The following is a 20560-nucleotide window of genomic DNA, read 5'->3' on the forward strand; positions in this document are numbered from 1 at the left end:
CTGATAGGTGTGGGGTGGACACATGACTAACGGGGAAACTTGCAAATGCCCCACAGGAAATCAGGGCAAATGGTTAGATCAGTGGTTCTCAAAAAAAAATTCTGCGGACCACACTTTCAAGTTAAAAATTTGCTCACAGCACACCAGATTTCTTGATAAGAAATACATTGGAAAACAATAAGAAACAACTCTCAACACTGCTTGATTTATAACACAGAACACAGCTCCTTTATAATACGATCATGGGACATCCAGAAAATGCAGCTACATAAGAACATGAATTATTCCCAAAATATATTATTGATTGTCCTTGAATCTTACCGTCCTCTCCTGCCGTACCAGCCCTTGAGAACCATGTGGTTAGATGCGTTCGCGTTTTGCAAAACCTTAAATAGGCTCCACGGCACACAGCTGTTGGTAATGATTTTCTCCTAAACAATGGGGACTAGAAACTTTTTAAAGCTGCGGTTCACAGGATTCCTCAGCCAGCCGTCCGGGGCAAAGAGCCAACTGGACATTTTAATGTGAAATGATTTAAACTTTGAAACTGTAGCTAGACAGGTTGCACACACTCTTTCTCTCTCTCTCCTTTTCATTTTGCAATTAGCGGTGCTTGCCTGTTGTGTATTTTCTCCCATGGGCTTGGATAGACAAGTATAAAAGGGTAAAGGCGAATTGAGTGGCTGTTATTGACTGGAACTCAGCTGCATAGCAGTGCAGCACCTGCAACCCCGCTGCTCTTATCTTCAGAAAGGCTCCTCCTCTTCTTCAAATCCCAGACACCAAAGATAAGAGCTGCCCTTCCAGTTGGCTTACTGCAAGCTGCAATGTCATTAATCAAAAAGAAACACCAATGTCTCACAAACTACTCTGTAGAAAACACAACCTGAAGAAAGAGGCAATGCATGTGATTTTGTAAACGAGGAAAATCTTTAATAAATGTTATTTTAAAAAAAACCAAAAAAAAACCCCGTTCTCTCCTGAAAGGGAAAGCTTGAAACCTCCTCAGAAAAAAGGTAAGACTCCCGGCGATTGGCATAACTTTTCTCTCGTGCCCTTTTGCCCCAAGCCACCAACTCTCATCTAAGAACTGGTGGCAACAATGGCCTTCGTTTCAACCACCAGTAGAAGATGTGAAGCTCAATAATAATAATAATTTATTATTTATACCCCGCCCATCTGGCTGGGTTTCCCCAGCCACTCTGGGCGGCTCCCAATCAAGTGTTAAAAACAATACAGGGGAAAGTGCTTCAGACCATGTGCAGAGTGCTTTTCCTTCCTGAACATCCCTCAGATTTATGAGGTGCTGCACAAGCCTGCCATTACAGTGGTACCTTGGTTTACGAACTTAATCCGTTCCGGAAGTCCGTTCTTAAACCAAAGCGTTATTAAACCAAGGCGTGCTTTCCCATAGCAGCGGGGGGCTCAATTTACAAATGGAACACATTCGACAGGAAGCGGAGTATGTTCTTATTCCAAGGCAGAGTTCACAAACCAAAACACCTACTTCCAGGTTTGCAGCGTTCTTAATCCAAGTTGTTCATAAACTAAGCCAAGGTACCACAGAGCAAATCCAGGGTTGTTGTTGGGTTTTTTGCATGCAGAGCATATGCTTTTCCACAATCATGGCCCCTCCCCCTCCTTGAACGACATGCCCTGGGTCAGAGTTGGTGCCCTACTAGTGATGGGGGCGGGATCTTATTCAGTTTCCATTTAAAGGCAAACCTACAGGAATCACACTTTCCATAACAAAGGAAAGCCAGCTTCAAAAACCCACACTTATCCAAATCTCACGATGCAATTCTCCAACTGACCAGCGTCTGCAGAAGTGCACTTACTAGGAAAAAGTGTGCAGACCAAAGGGATATATTTGTGAAAATAACGCACCAAAAAAAAAAAGCATTACATTAGGAGGAATTGCTTGCAAGCATATATGCATTAGTCAAAAATGCACGCCAACGTAGGTTTATTGGGAGAAAACTGCATTTGTGGGACATTTTCACGAGTCGCAACAACACAGAGATTCCGGCTGAAATGTGGAGAACCTGGATTTAAGATTGGGGGGAAATGAGAAACGGAGAGGTCCAAAAGGGACAGATCCAGTGATCCCCATGTTCTCCAGCACGCGGAGTGTTAACTTGAATGGCAATTGTCCCGTTTGCCTTAGGCCTGTGCCAGCCACTCCCTGACTGGCATTCCTTTGCCCGGCTGAAGCCACAGAAGGAGAGGGCAAAGCGCCAAGCTTCTAAGCCTGGCACGCCCCGTAGCGATCCATGGCGGGTGGGGGAGGATCCTGCAGAGGGCACTGCCAAGGGATGGCTGTGCAAGAAGCCTGCAAGAGGGAAGGGGAGGAGGGTGGAAGGGACAATGGGGGCCATTGTTGGCTTGGGTTTGGCTTGGGTGCGTGTGACTAATTCTGGGTTTGGGAAGGCAGGCGGAGAGAGGGCAGCACGACAATGGCACACAAGGGACGCTGTTCCCAGAGCAATGGATCAAAGTCAGGGCTGGCCCAAGACGTCTTGCTGCCTAAAGCAATGGACAAGATTGCTCTCTCTCCCACACACACACACAGACAAAAACCCACAACAATTTTATATACAGAAGCTGGCCAGAATGGCAGCTGAGTTTTAGGAAAGTGCTTATGCTGAGTCGGACCATTGGTCCCTCTTGCTCAGTATTGTCGACACCAGGGGTCAGCAAACTTTTTCCACTGTCCCTCAGACCTTGTGGGGGGCCGGACTTTGTGTGGGGGGGTTATGAATGAATTCCTATGCCCCACAAATAAACCAGAGATGCATTTTAAATCAAAGCACACATTCTACTCATGTAAAAACAAGCTGATTCCCAGACCGTCTGCGGGCCAGATTTAGAAGGCGATTGGGCCGGATCCAGCCCTCAGGCCTTAGTTTGCCACCCATAGTCTACACTTAGTTTGCCCACCCATAGTCTACACTGACTGTCCAGGTATCCCGCCCATCTGGCGGGAGGACCAGCTTGGGAACCCCCCATGGGAAGAAGGCTCAGAGCATCTTTCCTTCTCTCCTTCCTTGGAGGTTTTTAAGCAGAGGCTGGAGGGTCTTGGATGCTTTAGCTGAGATTCTTGCATCACGGGGTTGGACTAGAGGACCCTAAGGGTCTCTTCCGACTCTATGATTCTATGAGTGGTGGTGGGGCAGCAATGAGTGGTGAGAGGGAGAAGGCAGGGAGGAGGTGTTGGAAGCTGAAGCTGAAGAGGTAACAGGGCTTAGTGAGTGGGGGGAGTCTATGGCAGAGAGCAGACCAGAATCAGAGCTAGAAGCCACATCAGGAGAATGGGATGAGGGAGGCCAAGAGGCAGGGATGAGTCAGGCTGGTGAAGAGTCCCGGGTGACTCCCCTCCTTCTGTGACAAGCTCCCCTCCCCACTGGTCTCCCAGAAGCGTGAAGTGGAAGGAGCAAAGACAAGCAAAGTCTCCACCCCCATCGTTCTGCCCAGACACTGAGGTCCAGCGCCGAGGGCCTTTTGCTGGTTCCCTCACTGCAAGAAGCCAAGTTACAGGGAACCAGGCAGAGGGCCTTCTCGGTAGTGGCACCCGCCCTGTGGAACGCCCTCCAAGCAGATGTCAAGGAAATAAACAACTACCAGACTTTTAGAAGACATCTGAAGGCAGCCCTGTTTAGGGAAGCTTTTAATGTTTAATAGACTATTGTCTTTTAATATTCTGTTGGAATATTATGCCAGATGGGCGGGGTATAAATAATAAATTATTATTATCATAAAATATGCAGGGATTTATGATATGTAAAATGAAGCATGGAAAGAGAAAGGAAGTCATTGGTATCTTAAGGATGTAAAATTAGTATTTTAAATTGTAAAACAGAAAACTTAATAAAATTATATACAAAAAAAGAGAGACAGTAACTGGCCAAACTTAGCACCTGCAACTTGTGCCGCTACCAGTTGTCTAAATCTACCCAGTCCAGGAGTTGTCTAAATCTGTCCGATATTTGGGGTTCCAGTAGTTGCAAGCATAGTCGTGGCACAGATACTTGATACTGTGGGGCGCTGGAAACAGCCGGAGGCCTTGGGGAAAAGGAGGGCAGAACACGCACACCTCCGAGCCGCAGCGACAGCCATGCCTCGGAGCCCATTAGTTTCCCCGCTGGCGTCTCTGCCCGTCTCTCTAAGTGCATAAATGTGACAACGCGTGACCCTGCCCCTCCCAAACCGTCTGGGCTCTGGGTTGCCAGCCAGGAGAGGTTTTTCTTTTTTTCTGGCTGAAGAAGGAGATTCCGATTTCCCAGGGAGATTATCTCCTGAGAGAAGAGAGGGAGAAAGTACCCCAGGCAGAAGGGGCACTGCTACCCATCCTCCTACAGTTCTGCTGGAAGCCGTGGCCCCCTCCTCAGCCCCAGCCCACCCACCCACCCACTCCCCCTACTCTGTTCTGTCCCAGCCACTTAGCTGTCACTAACTGAACCTCTTGTTCAAGGTTTGGCAGGGATCAAAGCCCAGGCGCCTCTGGGAGAAGGACGGGCTTTGTCTACTGTGATTCCAGGAGGCTTCATGTGGTTAAATTTAGTTGCAGAGAGAGGGGGCGAGAGGGGAGGAAGAAGGGGAGTCAGACAAGCAAAGGGAAAAAACGGCAGAATAGAGGAAGGCAGATGGGACAACAATCTGATGGCTCTTGTATTCACACTGCATGCTAAAGAAATCAGAATTCTGCACCAAGGTACAGTGGTACCTTGGGTTAAGAACTTAATTTGTCCGGGAGGTCCGTACTTAACCTGAAACTGTTCTTAACCTGAAGCACCATTAATGGGGCCTCCAGCTGCTGCCACCACACAATTTCTGTTTTCATCCTGAAGCAAAATTCTTAACCCGATGTATTATTCCTGGGTTAGCGGAGTCTGTAACCTGAAGCGTCTGTAACCCGAGGTACCACTGTGTTTCAAATTCTGTGTGAAGAAGAAAAGCTGGATCAAATTAGCCAAATGAAGAATATCCGCATGTTTTCTATTTTGAATTATTTTTTTCTTACCATTTCTTTAAAATATATCTTTGCAAAATGTAGTCTGGTTTTGCTAAACCCACTGCTTTTTTAAAAATAATAATAATATACGTTTAGGGGTACTCTCATTTTGACTCAAGAAAATCACCGTTTTATAGTTCGAATCGGGGAAAATAAATACAATAAATAGTGACAAAGATTCACAAAATGTTTAGGGGTATGTGTACCCCCAGGAAAAAGCACTGGCTAAACCAAAGGAATTTTCCGGACATTGCCGGGATTCAGCCATCAAATTTCCTTAAAAACAGCTCAACAACTTTGGGCAAAACTTTAAAAAGCTCAACAGCTTTTGTGTCCCTTCTGTCAACCACTAGAAATGTGTGTCCTCATTTCACTAGAAATCATGCTTAGCCGGTCACTTGGCTTATGATATGTCAGCATGCACTGCTCCCCCCCCCCAACTATCACTCCTGTCAAATACTAACTGCTATTGCATGTCTCCTCTTGAGTTTCAAAACCCTATTGTCAGGTGTCAGATATGCAATTCAGGCAGAACTGGGCATCAAAGACATGCAAACCTAGCACAAGAGTTGATCGTTCAGAGTATGAGAATCAGCAACATTTGCAAATTAGAATTTTGAGGAGCAAATTAACTTCTATTCCGGCAGGCTGTTATCCAGCCTGATTGAAATCAGTGGAAGTGAAATTCACATTTTCATTTGCAAAAAGAATCGAAACCTTTCAGCCTGGAGATGGCGTGCTTTTCCTCGGAAGGAAATTTCACTGGTTTCCATGAAACTGGCTCCCATCCTTGCAATTGCATTGAAGATGCTGGTCAGATTAAGCTGCATTTGCTCCACCTACCTGGGAGTAAAACCCCATTGAATTCAGTGGGGCTTAGTCCTAGTTTAGTGGGTCTTCTGAGCAGATACATTGAAAGCACACCCCACCAAAGAAACCCGGGAACTGTAGTTTGCTGAGGGTGCTGAGAATTGTAGTTCTGTGAAGGAGGGCGATGTGCTTTAAAGGGGACTTGGATGTGTGATATGTATGCAGCCTGAGTTCTCAAAGCATTTCAAAACACTTTGTTGTTTCTCTTCTGTCTCTGGTTCTATTCCATTTTATCTGAGTCTCATGTTTCTTGTTTGTCCAGTTTTTCTGCTTGGGTATAGCTGAATGCTAGAGCTATTGCAGGCCCCAACAAACCCCCATGAATCATACACATTCAGCTTCTTGAGAAACACAGACAAGTCAGGTACATATAATGGTTTTCCAACAGACGGAAACAAAATTGCATGGTCTGTGCTGCTCAAAGCACTCCAGCAATGTGTGTGTGTTGTTTTGATTATATATTTTGTGGTTTTATATTCTGATTCTGTTCTGTGAAGCGCCCTGAGACCTCCAGGTATAGGGTGGTACAGTGGTACCTCGGGTTACATATGCTTCAGGTTACATACGCTTCAGGTTACAGACTCCGCTAATCCAGAAATAGTACCTCAGGTTAAGAACTTTGCTTCAGGATGAGAACAGAAATCGTGCTCCGGCGGCGCGGCAGCAGCGGGAGGCCCCATTAGCTAAAGTGGTGCTTCAGGTTAAGAACAGTTTCAGGTTAAGAATGGACCTCTGGAACGAATTAAGTACTTAACCCGAGGTACCACTGTATATAAATTCAAAAAATAATAATACAGTGGTACCTTGGTTGTCGAACGGCTTGGGTCCTGAACAAATTGGCCCTGAAACACCACAAACCCAGAAGTGAGTGTTCAGGTTTGCGAACGTTTTTTGGAAGCCGAACATCCGACGTGGCTTCTGATTGAGTGCAGGAAGCTTCTGCAGCCAATTGGAAGCCGTGCCTTGGTTTTTGAACAGTTTCAGGAGTCAACCAGATTCCCAGAATGAATTAGGTTTGACAACCAAGGTACCACTGTAATAATAATAGAAGAGAACGAGAGAGAGAGAATGTAGATTGGACTGTAAGCTTACCACAATGCTCCTAAGCGAGATTCAAAGTGCTGATTTAATAATACTAATACTAATAATACTAATGATAATAATATTTATTTATACCCCGCCCATCTGGCTGGGTTGCCCCAGCCACTCTGGGCGGCTTCCAACACATATGAAAACAAAATAAAACATCAAACAATAACAATAACAATCTGATCCAATATAAAAAGTCGCAATAACTTTAAAATAAACAACTTCATATCAAACAAAGCAACATTCAACAATCCATCAGAATCAGTGAACAGTAAAACTACAAATCAGAAAATAATAATTAAACAGTTTGCACTTATCAACCACAATAAAGAATTACTGTACTTTTCCGTGTATAAGACGAGGATTTTTTACGTGAAAGTAATTTTTAAAAATTGGGGCCGTCTTATACACGGGTAGTGCTGAGGGGGGACGGGTGATTGGTTGCTTCCGCGAGCCAGAGATTGTCAGCAGTGGTTAGTGCGTGTGATTGGTGGCTGCGGAAATGGCTTTTTTTTATTTGCTGTTGCAGCGGCAATTGGGTGGGCGATAGGCGGCTGCTGGTGGCCCGGGGGGCCGGATCCGGCCTAATCACCTTCCAAATCTGGCCTGCGGATGGTCCAGGAATCAATGTGTTTTTACATGAGTAGAATGTGTGCTTTTATTTAAAATGCATCTCTGGGTTATTTGTGGGGCATAGGAAATTTACGGCATGTAATGCCTTAAGAGAGAATATTATGAAAATGATATACAGGTGGTACATGACCCCAGTCAAACTTGCAAAAATTTACCACTTGCCCGATAATAAATGTTGGAAATGTAAAGAAACTGAAGGGACATTCTTTCACCTTTGGTGGGCGTGCCCAAGGATTAAGGCTTTCTGGGAGATGATATATAATGTACTGAAAAAGGTATTTAAGTATACCTTCTTGAAGAAACCAGAGGCCTTTCTTCTGGGTATGGTCGGCCAATTGGTGCCAAAGAAGGATAGAACTTTTTTTATGTACGCTACAGCAGCAGCAAGAGTACTCATCGCAAAGCATTGGAAGACGCAAGATCTACCCACCCTGGAAGAATGGCAGATGCAAGTAATAGATTATATGGAACTGGCTGAAATGACCGGCAGAATTCGAGATCAAGGAGAAGAGCAGGTGGAAGAGGACTGGAAGAAGTTTAAAGTTTACCTACAAAAATACTGTAAAACCTTTGAATGTTGAGGACTTTGAAAAGGAAAAGAAGGGGTTCTAGTGATTGAGTTAAATAAGAGCACAAAGGGAGGGACAAAGAATGAAAATGAATAAAGAATGATCTTGCTGAACCAATTATTACATAGAATACAAGATCGGGAGGCGGGTGGAAGTAAGGAAAATAAGGTTTTGAAGGTTACAATTGAAAAGTGAGCTTTTATTTTTATGCTAAAATTTCTTTTTTCTCTTCTTTTTTTTGTCTATGTTTTTCATGTTTTTCTTTCCTTTTTTTGTAATGTTTATGGAAATTTGCTTTTTTGTGTGTCATTTTGTGTAAAATGCAATAAAATATTATTAAAAAAAAGAAAAGGAATTCCTTCGGTTTTTTCCTTCAAAATATAGTCTGGCCCCCCACAAGGTCTGAGGGACAGTGGACCGGCCCCCTGCTGAAAAAGTTTGCTTACCCCTGGCTTAGTCAGACACAAACCTCTGAGAGGATCATACTGTGTCTCTCTTTGCTTGGGAACGAGCATTTCTCAGCTATAGCTGATTCTGGGTGAAGCAAGTCTTGATTTCGTTCCCGGGCTTAGGCAGGGTGTTGGGTGCAGGATTTGCGCAAGGGAGAAAGAAGGAGCGGCCTTGCTTTTCCTCCTTATTCCCCCTGATTCAGAGCCACCAGCGGCCTCATCTGCCTTTGTCTCCTGCTCTCTCCTTCTCTCCTCCCACGGGGCCGATGGCGTCCTCATTATCAGGGGCTTATTCATCCATTATTCACCACCGGGGTTGCAAAACGGCCCATCTGGCATGATTGCAGCACAGCTCGGCGTCCGGGGAGAGAAGCTGCTATTGAATTATTCAGAGATTGCTCAAATGCCCCCTGCCATATCCATACACAGAAGGGGGCAGCCAGGAGACACCAACGTATCACTGTCATGATCCCACTTTCTAATCCTATACAATCTGCGCGCACACACACACACACACACAAGCGGGTCTTATCAGGCTGCGTCACTCTGGGCCTTATCAGGCTTCAAACACAGAATCTAAGAATCTTGGCTCCTTTGATCGATCAATAATCTTTATCGATCGATAAATAGCAGTCCTTTGAGAGATTATTTTTCCAGAGGATTCTCAGAAAATATAACCTCTGCTGTGCTCTCTTCATCAGGTCTTTGCTGTTTTCTCCCCAGGTTAGGTCATCTCTCAACTCCATTCCCAGAAATCGAAGAACACAGAAATTAGGGTTGCCATATGTCCTGAAATTCCCGAACACGTCCTCTTTCAGGAGTCCTACATGCCCATCTGGGGGGAATTTTACATTTTAAAGCAGATGTTCTGGATTTGGGGTTTAAATTTTGTGTGTGTATGCATGGACAGCTCTGGTTCAGGCTCGGGCAGAGGGCCTAATGGGCGATTGCCCTAAAAAAGCTTGACAACTTTTTGTTTCCGGATTTTTACCTCTTGAAAATATGGCAACCCTAGGAAATCATCTCTTGCTCATTTCTTACACACACTAAACTTTTAAAGCACATTTGAGAAACATTTCCCCCGTCAAAGAATTCTAGGCACTGTAGTTTGTTAAGAGCTGCAGGGAACTGTAGCGCTGTGAGAGTCAAACTATACAGGACCCAGAAGCCTTTGATCCAAATAATGTGCTTTGTCCACAGACAGCTTTTCCGGGTCATGTGGCCAGCAGGACTAAACTGCTTCTGGCGTAACGGAACACTGTGACAGAAGCCAGAGCGCATGGAAATGCCATTTACCTTCCCATCGCAGTGGTACCTATTTATCTACTTGCGCTGGTATGCTTTTGAGCTGCTAGGTTGGCAGGAGCTGGGACAGAGCAATGGGAGATCACCCCATCATGGGGAATCGAACCGCCAGCCTTCCAATCGGCAAGCCCAAGAGGCTTGGGCCACAGCGCCACCCGCGTCCCTTTTGTCAATACTGTATTATCAGACGCCAGCCCCCACCCTTTCTCCATCCAGATGTTGCAGGGGTGGACAATACAATGTGCAAGGGGAGGAACCATAGAGACAATAGCAGCTGTTTGGGCAAGTACTGTAGAAAGGCAGAAGGGCTAAACACCGTCACACTTGGTGCCTGCTGATATTGACAATTCATTCCACCAACCCCCCTCTGTTTCACCATGAGGGACGGGGACCAGATATGAAGACAAGGGCAGTAGGGTGAACAAGTACAATAGAAAGGGCTGGAGGGCCTTTTCAGTAGTGGCTCCCCATCTGTGGAAGGCTGTTTGTGGTGAAGCCTTCTTGGCAATTTTGCTGATATCTTTTCAGCACCGGAATTACCTTTTTTGATAGCTGGTTTTGTGCTGCGCAATCATGCTGCCTGTGACCATTATGGTGTGTGCGTGCTTTTCTCTCTGTATGTATGCATGTTTGAATCATAGGTTCCTGTATGATAACTTCAATGTTTTATATGAATTTTAATGGTATGATATATTTAGGTTGTTAAATGTAAGTAGCTTGGACACCGTGAAGACTACAGAATCTAACTAACAGCATACTGTCCAACTTTTTCTGATCGGAAACCGGGCCTTCTGGGGCATGCTCCCAGGCGAATCACGTGACCCACGCCATGCTCTCAACCTCCCCTCCCCCCACCGTGCTTTTTTTGAGGCGCTGTCTCACATGGCATCCCAAAACACACCTTTGGGGGTGATGCATGAGATCGTGGCCCCAGAAAAAGCACTTCTGTGGGGACAACAGCACAGCACGAAAGAGTGCAAGAGAACGGTACCCAAAATGGCTTCCACAGCCTCAAACAAAAAACAACAACACAGGCTGTCCTGTTTTTTCCAGGGCAGTTTCACAATTATGAAACAGTAATAGTGTTCAAAGCTATCCCCCATCGCTTTTCCAAAAGGAAACAGTAGGGACAGCGATTTTCAAGGGTAGATACTAGAAAACAACAACCTTCCTTAGAGCCGGTTAAGTGGGTCCTAATCAGCCATGGCTCTCAACTCCTGGAGAGCCCTGGTGCCCTGCAAGGCCCTCAGAAACAGGATGAAAACGGACATGCAACTTGGGAGGAGGGATTGGGGAGAGTATGTACAAAGAACGAGACTGAAATATTTCACCCCCAGGTGTGAAATGTTGCAGTATCTCTCTCTTGCCCAAAACATGTAGCCGCTAATCAAATCGCACCGTTTTACGGATGGGCCTGTGGCCATGAGGGACTAAGGAAGGTGATGGGAGAAACCCTGACCTGAAACCCTTTGCATGCTGGGTAGTGATGGGCAGGCACAAAGGGATACTGTTTTCCGCTCCCTCAGGAAGAAGTGTGGTGCCCAGCTGATAAAAAGGTGCTGGGGCTACGAGCTTTGGTTAATCTGTTTTTTAAAAAAGAGCTGAAACCTTCCTCGCAAATCTCCTGGCTATGTTTTGTACCAGGTGGGGTAACCAGGGCATATGCAGTGCTATTTTTCTTTTTTTAAAAAAAAAAATGCTTAGGCGTACTCTCCTTTTACTCAAGAAAATCAACATTTTATAGTTCAAAATCGTGGACAATGAATACAGTAAATGGACAAAAGCTCAAATCTATGCTTCCAGGAGTCACAAGAAAGCTGCAGAGATAGAGCAGTATAGTGCGCACCCCGGAAATGGTCTCTTTCAATTTCTGCCTTCTGGAAGAAGGTACAGGGTTATAAAGACTAGGACTAGCCACCTAAGAAACAGTTTCTATCCAAATGTGATTTTGGTTTTAAACACAGTGTAAGGTAGTCTCTATGGGAGTATATTGTATATAATTATGGGGTATCAGAGTTTCTAGGGGGTTAACCAGGCTGGGATAGCTGGGATAGCAGGCTTGTTGGTTTCTGAATGTCTGGTGTAGATTTTTTCAATTTCGTTGTTCTGTATGGGACAATGACAATAAAGATTATTGTATCGTATCATATTCACAAATTGTTTAGGGGTATGTGTACCCCTACATCCCCTCAGGGAAAAAGCACTGATCATCTGTAAACTACAGACTGGAAGCAGTCAACAAACCATTCCCTGTCTCTGAAGAACCTGCAGCCCTGTCATGGGTTATCAGCAGCCTCGCCAGACTAGATTTCCCAGAATTCTTTAGGAGAAGCCATGACAGTTAAGCTAGCAATAGTTTCTTGGTGCTGTTACCTCCACATCAGAATCTCACCTCAGCATCTGCTGGAAGGAGGACCGAAACCACCTCTCAGAATGGCAAGTTTCAGTACATCTTAAATTAGTTGACAGTACAGTGGTACCTCGGGTTACATACGCTTCAGGTTACATACGCTTCAGGTTACAGACTCCGCTAACCCAGAAATAGTACCTCAGGTTAAGAACTTTGCTTCAGGATGAGAACAGAAATTGTGCAGTGGGGGCGCAGTGGCAGCAGGAGGCCCCATTAGCTAAAGTGGTGCTTCAGGTTAAGAACAGTTTCAGGTTAAGAACGGACCTCCAGAACAAATTAAGTATTTAACCCGAGGTACCACTGTACTCAACAAGGAAGGGTTGGGTGGTGAATCTGAGGCACTTCTTTGTCAATATTCTTGGTCTGTGATATCCCTAATTTCCCCACAGACCAACTGTGACAGGTGAGTGGGACCACTCACCTGTCAATAACCTTACATTATAATGATGAAAATAAAAAAATTCCTTCCAGTAGCACCTTAAAGACCAACTGAGTTAGTTCTAGGTATGAGCTTTCGTGTGCATGCACACTTCTTCAGAAGAAGTGTGCATGCACACGAAAGCTCATACCTAGAACTAACTCAGTTGGTCTTTAAGGTGCTACTGGAAGGAATTTTTTTATTTTGTTTTGACCATGGCAGACCAACACGGCTACCTATCTGTAACTGGAATTATAATGATGTTTGGTCATTCCCATCTGCTGATATCTAAAGGAGGTCACTGTAACTGTCAATCAGCTGATTGGCGGTTAAAGGGAGCCTCTTTGAAGTCCATCTGGAGGAAGCAGTTTAGATTCAAACGGCTTCCTCCAAGAGGAGCATTTTGCCCTCTGCATATGTCACAGTCCTTTAACATTGATTCGGGGAAAGCAGATAACAAATGAATCAAACTGGCACAGAGAACAACTTAAAAAACTAACAAATTATTCAGTTTTTCATCACACACAGATCAAGTGAACCCTAGTCCACAAAAGTTTATGCCATAATATACAGTGGTGCCCCGCAAGACGAACGCCTCGCAAGACGGAAAACCCGCTAGACGAAAGGGTTTTCCGTTTTGGAGGCGCTTCGCAAGACGAATTTCCCTATGGGCTTGCTTCGCAAGACGACAGCCCATAGGGAAATCTCCGGGACAGTGGGGAAGCGCAGCTCGTCTTCCCCGCTGTCCTCGGACCTCCTCCGAAGCCTGGCGGCGGGGCGGGGACACCTCCTCCCGCCGCCGGGCTTCGGAAGGATGCCCCGATGCCGGGCGGCGAGGCGGGAACGCCTCCCCCTGCCGCCCGGCATCGGAACGATGTCCCGAAGCCAAGCGGCGGGGCAGGAAAGTCTCCCCCCGCCGCCCGGCATCGGAACGATGTCCCGAAGCCGAGCGGCGGGGCGGGAAAGTCTCCCCCCGCCGCCCGGCATCGGAACGATGCCCCGATGCCGGGCGGCGGGGCGGGAAAGTCTCCCCCCGCCGCCCGGTATCGGAACGATGTCCCGAAGCCGAGCGGCGGGGCGGGAACGCCTCCCCCCGCCGCCCGGCTTCGGGGCATCGTCCCGATGCCGGGCGGCGGGGCGAGAAAGCCTCCCCCCGCCGCCTGGCATCGGAACGATGTCCCGAAGCCGGGCGGCGGGGCCGCGAAGCCTGGGCGCGCTGGCAACTCTCCGCAAGGAGCGCTCCCGCTGCTTGCGGAGAGGTCCGCGAAGCCTGTCCTGGACCTCTTCTGAAGGCAGGCGGGGGGAAAAGTCTTTGTCCCCCCTGCTTGCCTTCCCAGGGGCTTTTAAATCGCCCGGACAGCAGAGAAGTCCTCCGCTGTCCCGGGCGATTTTAAAATGCCGCCCGCCAGAAGAGGTCGGGGGAAGGCGGTTTCCATAGGAACGCATTAATTGATTTTCAATGCATTCCTATGGAAAACCGTGCATCGCAAGACGAAAAACTCGCAAGACGAAGAGACTTGCGGAACGAATTAATTTCGTCTTGCGAGGCACCACTGTACCTGAAGGAGCATTTTCACCCCCATCACTCAGCCCAGAAACTGAGGTCCAGCACTGAGGGCCATCTGGTGGTTCCCTCACTATGAGAAGAGAGATTACAGGGAACCAGGCAGAGGGCCTTCTCAGTGGTGGCGCCCGCCCTGTGGAATGCCCCTCCATCAGATGTCAAGGAAATAAACAACTATCTGACTTTTAGAAGACATCTGAAGGCAGCCCTCTTTAGGGAGGTTTTTAATGTTTGATGTTTTATCGTGCTTTTAATATTCTGTTGGGAGCCGCCCAGTGTGGCTGGGCTAACCCAGCCAGATGGGTGGGGTATAAATAATAAATGTATTATTATTATTATTATTATTATTATTATTATTATTATTATTAATTTAATGTGCCTTAAGGTTCTTTACTGCAAGATGTCCTTATTGCAACATATGTTACTAACATGGGAACATGGAAGTGAAATAACGAATACAGTGGTACCTCGGGTTACAGATGCTTCAGGTTACAGACGCTTCAGGTTACAGACTCCGCTAACCCAGAAATAGTACCTTGGGTTAAGAACTTTGCTTCAGGATGAGAACAGAAATTGTGCGGTGGCAGTGGGAGGCCCCATTAGCTAAAGTGGTACCTCAGGTTAAGAACAGTTTCAGGTTAAGAACGGACCTCTGGAACTAATTAAGTTCTTAACCCGAGGTACCACTGTACTGCATCTCCATGCATGAGAGAAAAAGGGTGGAAAATACGATGGCCGGTCCAGATCGTTGCTCATTCTCTTCTTTGGTTTCCTTCTCCCTTCCTTTCCATGGGATTTTCTACAGTCTCAACATTTTCTGTTCACGCTCCATTTGCCTTTGGCCTGATAAGCACACAAAGATTAAAGGAAGCTTGCCTCTGCGATGCAAGGCTACAGGGACTTATCTCTTGCTGGGAGAGAGAGAGAGGTCACTCTTGCAGATGACATGTTTACTGAACATTTCACCTTGATTCCCTGGAGCTTTTTCCTCCGCTTGCCCCCCCACCAGCAACAACCCAGGTCCTCTTTCAGAAGACTGCACTTCCCAAACCCTTCTCCTCCTAACATTTTGGGAGCTGCAGCAAGCCACAAAATGTCACACATACCCCGACCATAAGAAAAAAGGAACGAGTGAAGATCTACATCAGGAACAAGGGGGGGGAGAGAGAGATCTACACTTGCAACAAGGAGACAGTAAAAAGTTACACTGGGAATAGAATCATAGAATCATTGTAGAGTTCAAAGGGACCCCAAGGGTCATCTAGTCCAACCCCCTGCAATACAGGAGTCTCAACTAAAGCAGCCATGACAGCCATCCAACCTCTGCTTAAAAACCTCCAAGGAAGGAGAGGCCACAACCTCCGGAGTGAGTCCCTTCCACTGTGAAACATCTCTTAGTATCACAAAGTTTGATCAGAATCTCCTTTATTGTCATTTGAAGCCATTGGTTCAACTCCTACCCTCCATGTGACAGCCTTTTAGATATCTGAAGATGGCTATCGTATCTCCTCTCAGCTTCCTCTTTCCCAGGCTAGACAAACCCAATTCCCTCGACTGTTCCTCATAAGGCTTGGTTTGCAAACCCTGGTTCATCTTGGTCACCCTCCTCTGCACACATTCCAGCGTGTCAATAAACATCTTAAATTGTGGTGCCCAGAAGTGGACACAGGGAGGAATCGGAGGTGTTATGTACTGAGCTGAATCCTAGAACTATAGGATCCAGAATGCAGCAGTCTGATTGGTCCACAGGAGCCACCCAATCCAGCTCCAGGTGGAAGTGAATCAGCGACCTGATTGGCCTGCAAGAGCAGCCCGGAATTAGCCAATCATGCGGGGCCCATTGTGTAAATAATGTATATATAGCTAGATGTCCCCAGAGCAGTTTCCCACCCTGACCTGGCCACAGTGATCCATGCGACGGTCACCTCCAGGCTTGACTACTGTAATTCGCTCTACGTGGGGCTGCCCTTGAAGCTGTCCCAGAAACTCCAGCGGGTGCAGAATGCTGCAGCGAGGCTCCTCACGGGGTCTCTGCCTTGGGAGCATATTCACCTAGTGCTTTTCCAGCTGCACTGGCTCCCGGTGGAGTACAGGGTCAGATTTAAGGTGCTGGTTTTGACCTTTAAAGCCCTCCACGGCCTAGGACCCTCGTACTTATGGGACCGCCTCTCCCATAATGCCCCACAGAGGACCTTAAGGTCCATAAATAGCAACACCTTAGTGGTCCCGGGCCCCAAGGAAGTTAGATTAGCCTCAACCAGAGCCAGGGCCTTTTCAACACTGGCTCTGGCCTGGTGGAACGCTCTGCCTCATGAGACCAGGGCCCTGCAGGGTCTGATTTCTTTCCGCAGGGCCTGTAAGACAGAGTTGTTCCGCCTGGCCTTTGGCTTGGAGCCAATTTGATTCCCTCCCCCTCTTTCTTTTTCCTTCTCCTCCTGTGATGAGGCTGCATTTTAATATTTTAATGTTTCAATATTTTAATGTTGTATTTTAATCTTTTTTTTCAAGTTGTATTCATTCAATTTGTTTTTATTATTGCTTGTTAGCCGCCCTGAGCCCGGCCTTGGCTGGGGATGGCGGGGTATAAATAAAAATTATTATTATTATTATTATTATTATTATTATTATTATTATTATGTTTTGGGGAAAGTTTCATTCATTGCTACTATGAGCTGAATAAAAAGCATGAAATCCACACTCAACTCCAAGTATATTTCAGGATCAATCTTGCCAGATGTTGAAGTGGGAATCAAAGAGGGAAAGGGACCTGCTCTGAATCATGCTGAGTGCAGACCCCAAGAGACCCCAGAGCTCAGCCCGACACACTAATTCCTCTCTAAGAGTGGCAGGAGACCAGCAGCGCCTCCCATTCAGCAAAATGAGGCATGGAGACAGCAGATCTGGCCTCCAAGGAGCGTACCACAGTCATTGCTACAGCAGCAGCACTGGTGGACAACGCATTCCTTGGAGACTGGATCTGCCGCCCCTGTGAATCCTGTCGCCTGAGGCAGCCGCCTCACCTTGCCTCCTGGGTGGGCTGGCCCTGCCTAACCACCCAGGCACCGCTCTCCCTTCCCTAAGGAAGCCAACAGCCCTGACTACTAAGTCTCCACAGCCACCTATCAGGAATGGACTGTGGGGATTTGCGGGGGAGAAAGAGATGGCTGAGACATGACCTAATGTGTCTTTTCCAGCCATGACCTTCGCATCTTCAAATGCAAACAAGAAACCAGAGAGAGCTAATAATACGCAGCTAGGCTTGCCTGGAGTAAACAGTCCGCTGCCCTGGCTGGGGAAACAAGGAGCTCGGGTGACACCCGCCTGGAGCCAGTGTGCACAGCCAAGAATGCGCCGAGGACGGGGATAATGTTACCGGGCTGCTGCTGTCCTAAGCGAGTCGCCCATGTTCCTCCATCCCAACGCACTGAGCAGCAGCGGACAATTTGCAGCAAGAGAGAGGCGCTGGGGACGAAGTTTGCCCCCAAATGAGACTGTCCCTTTGGAGCAGGCATAGGCAAACTCGGCCCTCCAAATGTTTTTTGGGACTACAACTCCCATCAGCCCTAGCTAACAAAACCAATGATCAGGGATGATGGGAGTTGTAGTCCCAAAACATCTGGAGGGCCAAGGTTGCCTATGCCTGCTTTGGAGGCTCTGTCCCTTAAAGAAAGGCTTTATAAGGGGGTTGGACAAAGCCCTAGAAGCCGCCTTGGCCAATGGCAAATGCTAAATGAAGACTCCCTGTTCAGCAGCAGAGACTGGTGTTCAGATCGCCACATTTCCAAATCAGTTTGCAACTTCCCGTTTCTAGGTCCTCACGAAAATTCACCGGCATTTTAATGCAGATCGCTCGACTCTGAGTATATTTCAATTGGTTTTTATGTCGCTACACCTCAAGCTACCCTGTTACTAGTCCCTGATAACCAAGTCTGTAGCTGGGGTGTCTCTGCTGTCCGAAGTTTCCTGACTGCCACTCAATGGATAATGTCCCAAAAATGGATGGACGCTCACAATCCAGCTGCTGTAGTGCCTTCCAAGAGGAAGTGGTGGACTTCAGAATATGTGCAAAATATATTACCGCCACCTCCAAGGTTGCATACATGCCATGCATTTAAAGAACAAGACTTTCCTCCAGGAATCCTGGGAACTTTACCTCTCGCAAAGCTATAATCCCCAGGGCTCTTAGCAAACTACAGTTCCCAGGATTCTTTGGGGGGGGGTCATGTGCCTTAAATACACGGTGTGTACGCTGCCTAATTTAACTGTGTTTTGTGTGTTGCCCTTCTTGTTAAAACTGTTAGCTCTACATCAGACTGATTCTGCAAGATCAAAGCTGAATTCTGCAGCTTGCTTATGTTATGCAAATTCAGCAGGCAAAGACAACATGATTTATCCCACTTCTGGAAATTACAGGGAGAGACAAAAGTGCTGTAAAGGACTGAAACGAAACAGAAATCTCTGACCAAGGGAAAACCTTGGCGCACACAACGGAGGGAGACTCTCAAATTATCTAAGAAACAGACAAAACAAACTACTGGATATAACGAGACAAAAAACCTAAGGTACAAATCACATATTTAAGAGCACAGAGATGTAGTTTACAGATCTTTAAATAGCCACAAGACAATAAGTGATGCAATATAATTCAAAAGTGTACTGTGCTGCCCAGGTATCAGCATCTGGAGAAATCTTAAGTGCTTTAACATTTTCAGGACACTCCAGTTGTGAGATAACGTGGAGCAGCCTTTCAGCCAAAGATCTATATGAGAAAGGTCTTGTCCTTGTGCATCTCACAACAAGCATCTCACGACAAGTGTTTTGTTTCCATTGTTCCGGAAGAATGACTAAAAGGCTCCAAAAATGTAAAACATGCACCAACACACAGTAGAGGGGGAGGCAGTTATCTCAGACAGAAATCTTACAAGTGGGCCCTGACACAAAATGTTGCCCTTTGAAAGCCGTTCCAGATTCCAGACTCTGCAGTCAGTCAACATGTCAGCGGCTGTTGAACACACACACACCCTTGTTGCTCCCAGGCAGGGACTTAATATTGCAAGTGACTGCTAGAAACAGGCTTATTCTAAGATCAGATTTTCTGCAGGAAGGGTAAATTTGTGTTGATTGGGGGAGGTGGATACAAGTGAACATTTTGGTGCCATAACATCAGGTGGAGGCTGAGAGAAAACTTATGTTTCACGGGCTGGGAGTTGCAGTTTTGTTTCAGATTTTTTAATTAAGTTGCTTCTAATTTTCTTATTGCATTATTCTTTATCCTAATGCTGCCTTATTTTATTTCTTGGTTCAGGAGATGCCCAGAGAGCTTCTGTTAAGGGCTGTGTGAATCTAGGATGTAGTTTGCCCTCCCCGCTCCACATTAGCTCTTAGAAATCCCTGTTTCCCAGCAAAACTCTGCTGCCAGGCCTGTAAGCAAATAATGCGGCACTTTTACCTATTCTTTACTAGTTACCCTTGACTACAGTAGTTGCCTCCTCCTTTTCTTCTTTTTCTGAGGTCCCCGTTTCCGTCTTTGGATAAGAGGCCCTTTTTTTTTTTTAAGGGGCAGACTTGTACATTAAAGTGCAGCCCAAATATATTTACAGGAGTCTCCCGTAAGCGTGAAATCACATATATCATCTCAAAAGCCTGTAAACACTCTCTAAACTTCTGGAAGCCCTAGAAAAACCCTTAAAAAAAAACGAACCAAAAGCACTTACCAGACCAGCATGAACTATGGCAATGGTGGCTCTCCGTTTTCCTCTGCCAAAAATCCACAAAAATCCGCCCAACTCCACCACAATTGCTCCCACCAAACTTCTTTTCTCAAACTCCCAACTCTCCACAGGCCTCAGAGGTCGGTGCAAAGGCTCCTGGGATTGCTAGCTGCTTTTCTGCTCTTGTACCATTTTTTGTGCTTTTCATGCCTTTCCCCAGTTGAAATCGATTTCTTAAATTATTTCCCGGTGCCGCTCGCCCGCCTTCTGCATGTACCGAAGAGGAGTTTTAATCCAGACCTACCGCAAAGGCTCCCTCGACTCGGCGAGCCCTGATTCACAGATACTGTGGGTGACAACTGTTTTCACAGCTCCTAGAAAGAGACAACTGTGTGTCCCGGACAGTTGTGAGGTGTGGGCTTTGCCTGCGTGTGGCAACTGCTGCCGAAGGGGAAACAGGTGGGGGACACTGTGGAGAGGGGGAGAGAGGGCAAATCTCTCCTCCACAAGCCGACCTGCACAGAAAATCCA

At 46.6% G+C, this 20560-nt stretch overlaps 1 protein-coding gene across 1 annotated transcript in view; it reads right to left on the reverse strand.

Annotated features, from left to right (window-relative positions):
• DDR1 (discoidin domain receptor tyrosine kinase 1) overlaps positions 1-20296 on the reverse strand; it is a 98216-nt gene extending 77920 nt beyond the window's left edge. The window contains exon 1 of the mRNA XM_081852475.1: positions 20033-20296. The gene's annotated coding sequence lies outside the window, so the exon portion shown is untranslated. The remainder of the gene's footprint in view (positions 1-20032) is intronic.
• Positions 20297-20560: the final 264 nt, after the last annotated feature.

Source organism: Podarcis erhardii (assembly GCF_964252035.2).
Source record: "Podarcis erhardii genome assembly, chromosome: 2".
Lineage (NCBI taxonomy): Eukaryota > Metazoa > Chordata > Lepidosauria > Squamata > Lacertidae > Podarcis > Podarcis erhardii.